At 39.2% G+C, this 6193-nt stretch overlaps 1 protein-coding gene across 2 annotated transcripts in view; it reads left to right on the plus strand.

Annotated features, from left to right (window-relative positions):
* PTPN11 (protein tyrosine phosphatase non-receptor type 11) overlaps nt 1-4142 on the plus strand; it is a 77230-nt gene extending 73088 nt beyond the window's left edge. For both annotated transcript variants that reach the window (XM_067700644.1, XM_067700643.1), the window contains exon 16: nt 130-4142. The gene's annotated coding sequence lies outside the window, so the exon portion shown is untranslated. The remainder of the gene's footprint in view (nt 1-129) is intronic.
* The last annotated feature ends 2051 nt before the right edge of the window (nt 4143-6193 follow it).

The raw sequence follows: 6193 nt of genomic DNA on the forward strand, positions 1-6193 counted from the left end.
TTCACGTCGAAATCCCCATTTCAATGAATAGTATATTTAAAAGCTCTAAATCTACTTTAAAATGGTTTACTGCCTTGCCAAACTTTTAGATGTATGCTCCTTAAAAATTCTAACTTATTTCTTTGCCAGATGTGGACTTTCCCCCTCTCCCTGAAAAGATCAAGAACAGATGCAAGAAAGTTTACATGAAGAATGAATTTGAATTTGGAAGGCTTGCATTGTGGTTGACTACCTTTTGATAAGCAAAATTTGAAACCATTTAAAGACCACTGTATTCTAACTCAACAATACCTGATTTCCAATTACTCATGTCCTCAGATAAGAAGAAATCATCTCTATGATGTAGACAGTGTTATATTTTATGGAATTTTATTTTAAATTGAGGAAGCAGTTAAATTGTGCTCTATATTTTCCAGATGATGGTTATTCAAATTCTAGTTATTGGCATTTTTTCTTTTGATAACCTCAACAAACTTAGTTTCCCCCCTGCTTTGTGGGGAATGATAGGGCACTTGTAAGAGGAGAAATGATTGGGGATAATTAAGTAACAACACCCTATAGAAGTGAGAACAATTTCATTTATCATCACTTATCCAGTAGTGGATAATGCATTTTGATGGCCTCTTATTTTGGCTAAATAATAATTAAGCCAGTGCCCCAGACTGTCGCCCCTTGCATTGCCATTGAAAAATCATGGGGGCGGAAATCATGGGAACTTAGGATAAAAGGCATGGTTTCTTCTTAGCAGTTGACCAATTACCATTCAGCCTGTTGACTGAGAAACTCGTGGTGGGAAAACGTTTGTCATCTTTTCTTTTCATTTGAGTAATTGTATTTAGGAAAAAATGCATCTATGGATAACCAGTTTTGGGTTATCACTTGTTGCTGACAAACCACCTTAAAACTGAGTGGCTTAAAACAACTGGCTTTTCCCCATCTCTTCAAACTGGGCTGGGCTCAGCTGAGCGGTTCCTCTCCTTGTCTTGCTGGTGTCACTCGTGGTTGGCAGGATGGCTGGGCCTCTCCATCTGCATGCGGTCCTCAGGTCTCACCTTCTCCACGTGGCCTCGCCCACAGGGTAGCTGGACCACATTTATGGCAGCTCAGAGGTCCCAAGGGTATAAAGCAGTAGTGGCCAGGTTTAAGACTTAAACCCAGAACTGTCACAGCATCACTTCTACTGCCTTCTATTGATTAAAACCAGTCCCAGGCCCAGCTCCGATTTGGGAAGAGGAGACTGCACGAGGTCATGAAATGGAGGTGAGGTTCCTTGGAGGCCCCCAGTGTAACAGACCGTCAGAACCAGTGCCATGGAAAAACAGCTAAAAAAAGAGGTGAGCAAAAGTAGAAGCTGCTAGTGACCTTGGGAAGCTGAAGCTGGTTATGATAGCTGCTGTAAGCTGGAAGTCAGGCAGAAACAGAGGGCCTTCAGTGAGCTTCCTGAAACAGTTCTGCTGGCTCTTAGCATATGTTCTAAACCATTGCTTTGGGAAACTGGTCTCTTAAGGTTGGGTGTGTTCGGGAGGGCAGAGCATTTGAAAGCAGAGCCACCTCATTGCCCTGGCCGCTGCAGAGGGAGGTGAATGGGGTGCTTTCTTCACGCCCCTGGCTTCAGTCGGGCCCCACACCCATGCACGCAGTCAAGGCTGCAGTGCGGAGGGGCAGTTCTCGTGAGGCCACTAGTCAGATTGAATTAGCAGTAGCTCATTTTTGTTTTAACCAAGCATTAGGATTTGCTAATGTTCTACCTGAAGTGCCTTCTCCAAAGACATCCCTCTTTGCCCTGTGTGTTGAATCATCATTCAGTGAGTGTATTTCAATTGAAGTATCATTGGTGGACTTTGTAAAGATAATAAAATGCCACGGCAGCTTTGCCGTTAAGTCATGATCTCCTTAATCGAATTCTTCTTGCTTTGTCTCCAGAAAAGGAAGGACTAGATCCAACCCTGTTAGTAGCTCCTTTCTGAGGTGTTTACCTCCTTTGAAACCCTGAGGTTGTTTGGGGAGAGCCTGGCTGCCATTTTCACAGACAAAATTACATTGACTTCTCCCCCCACCTCCCCTCCCCCGCATCCATTGAACTTAGAATTGTTGAAGGTAATTACCTTCTAAGAGGAATGTAAATGACTGCTGTCTTCTTGTCAAGCCTGTAAAGAAAGAGATTCCAGTTCAGTACTTGCAACAAGGATCTTGAATCCTGTTATTTGTGTTGCATTGTCACATTGAATGGTCCTCGTTTTTGCGATAACGTTTTGACTCTGGACTTTGGGGGCAAGGTCTTTCACCAGCATACAAGGATTTGATTGTACAACATATCTGCTGCATTAACGTCTCTGCCTGTAGCTTAAGATCAGTTGTTTTTGCACTTGGAAACACCTGATCCTGGCCAGCTTCGTTTGTAATAGGACATTGATTTCATTTAGATTTCCCTCCACGAAGTCAGCACCTATTATGTGGTGTAAACTGATGCCAAGACAAGATTAATAGTCCCTAGGTTGCCTAGGTTTGTCGTGTGTTTGGTAAAGGTGATTGCAGGTTCTCCGGTAAGATTACATGGGATGGATTCACGTGGAGGGGCTGTGAAGAAGGGGGAGGGGGAGGTGAGCTCGAGGTACGGGTGTAAAAAAAACAGTGGAAATGGAAGTTCCAAAGAGGTGGTTTCTGAGGAAGTCAGAGGGCCTGGGACCACAGCAGTCAGTAATAGTTGAATCAGGTTACCTGGAAAATAGGTGTGATAGCTACACGTCTGTAGTCTGCTTCCGCGTTGCTGGTAGACATTAAATTTGCACAATATTCCCATAGCTGGCTAAGTATTTTAAAATTACAAGCATAGGATTTTATATTTGGGGTGAAGAAATTATCTGGCATGTGGTATTGGGGTTTTTTAAAAAAGCCAAATTTCAGAGTCTTAATAGCCTGTTTTTTTTTTAAAAAAACAAAACAAAACAAAAAGACACCTTGTATCCAGTGTGTGGCCCTCCTGAAAATTCTGGTCATCTCGCCCTTTGAAATTGGTGACTTTACAAATGTGGCTAAATGGGGATGAGAAAATACATGTACTACTTTCTTGGTGTTCGTGCATTCTTTACGGAGCCCAGTTGCTTTGGAACAGCCAAGAAAATCATCAAGATTATTTTTAGGGGTTATTAAGGGGTTACTAGGGTTTTTAAGAACTAATATAATGTCCTGGGTTATTTCTAGTTCAGAGGAATGTGGAAAAAGGTATGCAATTGTGAAGTGTTCTGTTGTAGCTTGTTAATCCGTAAGGGAAACTTAGACTGTAGACGTAAGTACAAACCCAGTGCAGTTTTTGTTTTCTGTATGTTGTTGGCGGAATAAAGTTTTACATCGTAAGCACATGGCCTCCCTGATTTCAATATGCCTTTATTAGGATCTGTATTAGCCCTTAATTTCGTTAAAATCTTTTTTCCTCTTCCTCTTGAAAAATAAGTTCCAAAATATAGTTTATTATACCTTCCATCCTTAAAAAGTTTGTTCCTTTTTTACTATGGGCAGTTCACATAAGGCAAAAATATTAAACAGTTGGTTTTAGTGTGTTGTATAACTTTGCTGTATATCAAACTAATTTTTACAAGTTTTCATCCTAAACCTCAAATCATGTAATTAATAATTTGCCTGTTTATTTATGACCTAGTTGTGATTCTTTTATTAATAAAAGCTAATGGAAAAGGATCCTTTATTAAGTCGATGACTAGATCTACAGTTAATTTTCCTGCAGTATATGAAGTATTGTACCAGAGTATTAAAAGATATGTAATATTTTATTGATAAATCTCTCCTTTAAAAGGAATACGTTTTAGGATGTCATCATTTTGATGTGAATCATGTAAATGTTGATAATATGCACTGTTTATTATACATTAGTGTTTCAAGAGATTCACTTAATTGCCTTTTTGCCCACGTATATTATGTAGTCTATTTGCAATTGTTTTTTAAAAAATGACATTAAAAGAATAGTTTATGTAGAGAAACATTAGTGGATGTTAATTGTCTCCTCACCTGTATTTATGGGTGTTAGTTCAACTGCTTTGCTAGTTGCAAAGCTGTATTATCAGAGTAAAAGTGTATTTGTAAACTGTATGGGAACTAAAAATTAGGAATAAAACCATTTTCGTATATTATGGTATTTGTCATTTACTTCATCTGAAATGTCCAGGAAAAACTGGGGTTACAGGTCCCTTAACCTCTTATACTAGCCAAATGCTGACGTTTTGCAGCTCTTATCTAGAAGGGAACCTGGAATTCAGAATGAATGAATCAGTTCCTCAAGCATTTGAGTGCCTATTTTATGAGTAGCTTTGGGAGACAGGGAATTTTATTTGGAAGAACTTATGAGTAAATAGCGAGTAAAAAGTATGTCTGTATAATGTATACAGGACATGATTAGACTTCCCTGGTGGTCCAGTGGTTAAGACTTCACGCTCCCAATGCAGGGGGCCCACGTTAGATCCCTGATCAGGGAACTAGATCCCGCATGCCACAACTAAGAGCCAACATGCCGCAACTAAAGATCCCACGTGCCACAACCAAGACCCGTAGCTAAATAAATAAATATTATATATTAAAAAAGAATCTGTGGGTGGTTTATGGACAAAGAAATTCATGTGTTGCTCAGACTTGTTGTCATGTCTCTACCTGGTAAGGCCATAGACCGTTTTGGGTACAAATTCTCTTCCATTCAGCAAAGATTAAATCCCCACTAGAAGCTAGGGACTGGGAAATGGATGAATAAAACAGTTATACAGGTAGTTATTCGATTAGAGTAAACAATAAGGGTATTAACTGAAATTGATGGTTACATAGAGGAATGAATTACAGGGAGTTAGGATTCAATGGTGAGGATCACTTAAGCTTATTCTTGACCAGTGGGGAACCTTGTGTGTGTGTGTGTGTGTGTGTGTGTGTGTGTGTGTGTGTGTGTGTGTGTGTGTGTATAGAGAAAGAGGGAAACTGTCCTTTCATTTTCTTATGGGTTCAGTCAAGGCCAGTTTCTCTTTGGATCTCTTTTTAGAAATGAACATGCAAGGCAAATAGCTATTTCTCTATTCAGCTCTTGCTTCTCCATTCATCTCTGAACAAAGAATAACTCTCTCTGTCATGATCTATACCAGTGGCAGTTCTAGCACTCTTTTGGACACATTTTGCAACAAAATATAGTACATATTTATGAGTGTCTTTATTCTCTATCCATGCATCTACTTACTGCATTTTTAACCATTCAGTTCTTGATGAAATATAAATTCACTGTGTTGGATAATCTAGGCCAGTTTTGCTAGGACTTCCTAGTATAGAGTATAAATTATGGTTTGGAATGAGCCGTTTCATTCCGAATGTAATCATTATTGAGATAACATTTTTCAAGGGAAATATCAAGTTCATGTCATAAGGCAAAGGATTTTTTTTCCTGCATTGTAAATGTTTTCATATAAATTTACAAAGTCAATAAAGTTACATTGTAATTTAGTTTTACAATTAATGAATCATCCTTTATTAAGAAAGATAACATCTGTTCATTCAGGATTACCCTAGATAACTCAGGTGATCTAGGTCTTCCAAGTGATGGTATTTTTTTTTTTTTTTTTTTTGGCCACACCACGTGGCTTGAGGGATCTTAGTTCCCGGACCAGGGATCGAACCTGGGCCCTCGGCAGTGAAAGCACAAAGTCCTAACCACTGGACCGCCAGGGAATTCCTGGTGATGGTATTTGAATGTGGCCTCATGATTCATGAGGTCTTGTGTGCTTGTCTTTTACTTTGTTTAAAAAATTGTTTTAATTGTAAAATATGGGTAAAACAAAATTGGCCATTTAAACCACTTTTAAGTATACAGTGCAGGGAATTCACATTATTGTGCAACATTAAACCATGATCCGTTGCTAGAATTGTTTTCATCATCACAACTGAAATTCTGTACCCATTAACCAATATGTCTGCTTAAAAAAATTTCCCCCCCTTAGGCTTAAAGCTCTTCTGAACTTAAAAATTGTGTGTATTTTTTTTGAGTAGATAATACGTTCACTTAGAACAAAGTGTAAAAGGTTCAGAAGAGCATACAGTGGGAAATCTCGTCCACACCTGTCTCCCGTGAACAGTCTTTCTCATTATCCCCAAGGACCGAGAGCAACTTTGAACATATGCCTCACTGTAAGTGCGGGTTCCCAGGGTTTACATT

Source organism: Pseudorca crassidens, chromosome 12, assembly GCF_039906515.1.
Source record: "Pseudorca crassidens isolate mPseCra1 chromosome 12, mPseCra1.hap1, whole genome shotgun sequence".
Classification (NCBI taxonomy): domain Eukaryota; kingdom Metazoa; phylum Chordata; class Mammalia; order Artiodactyla; family Delphinidae; genus Pseudorca; species Pseudorca crassidens.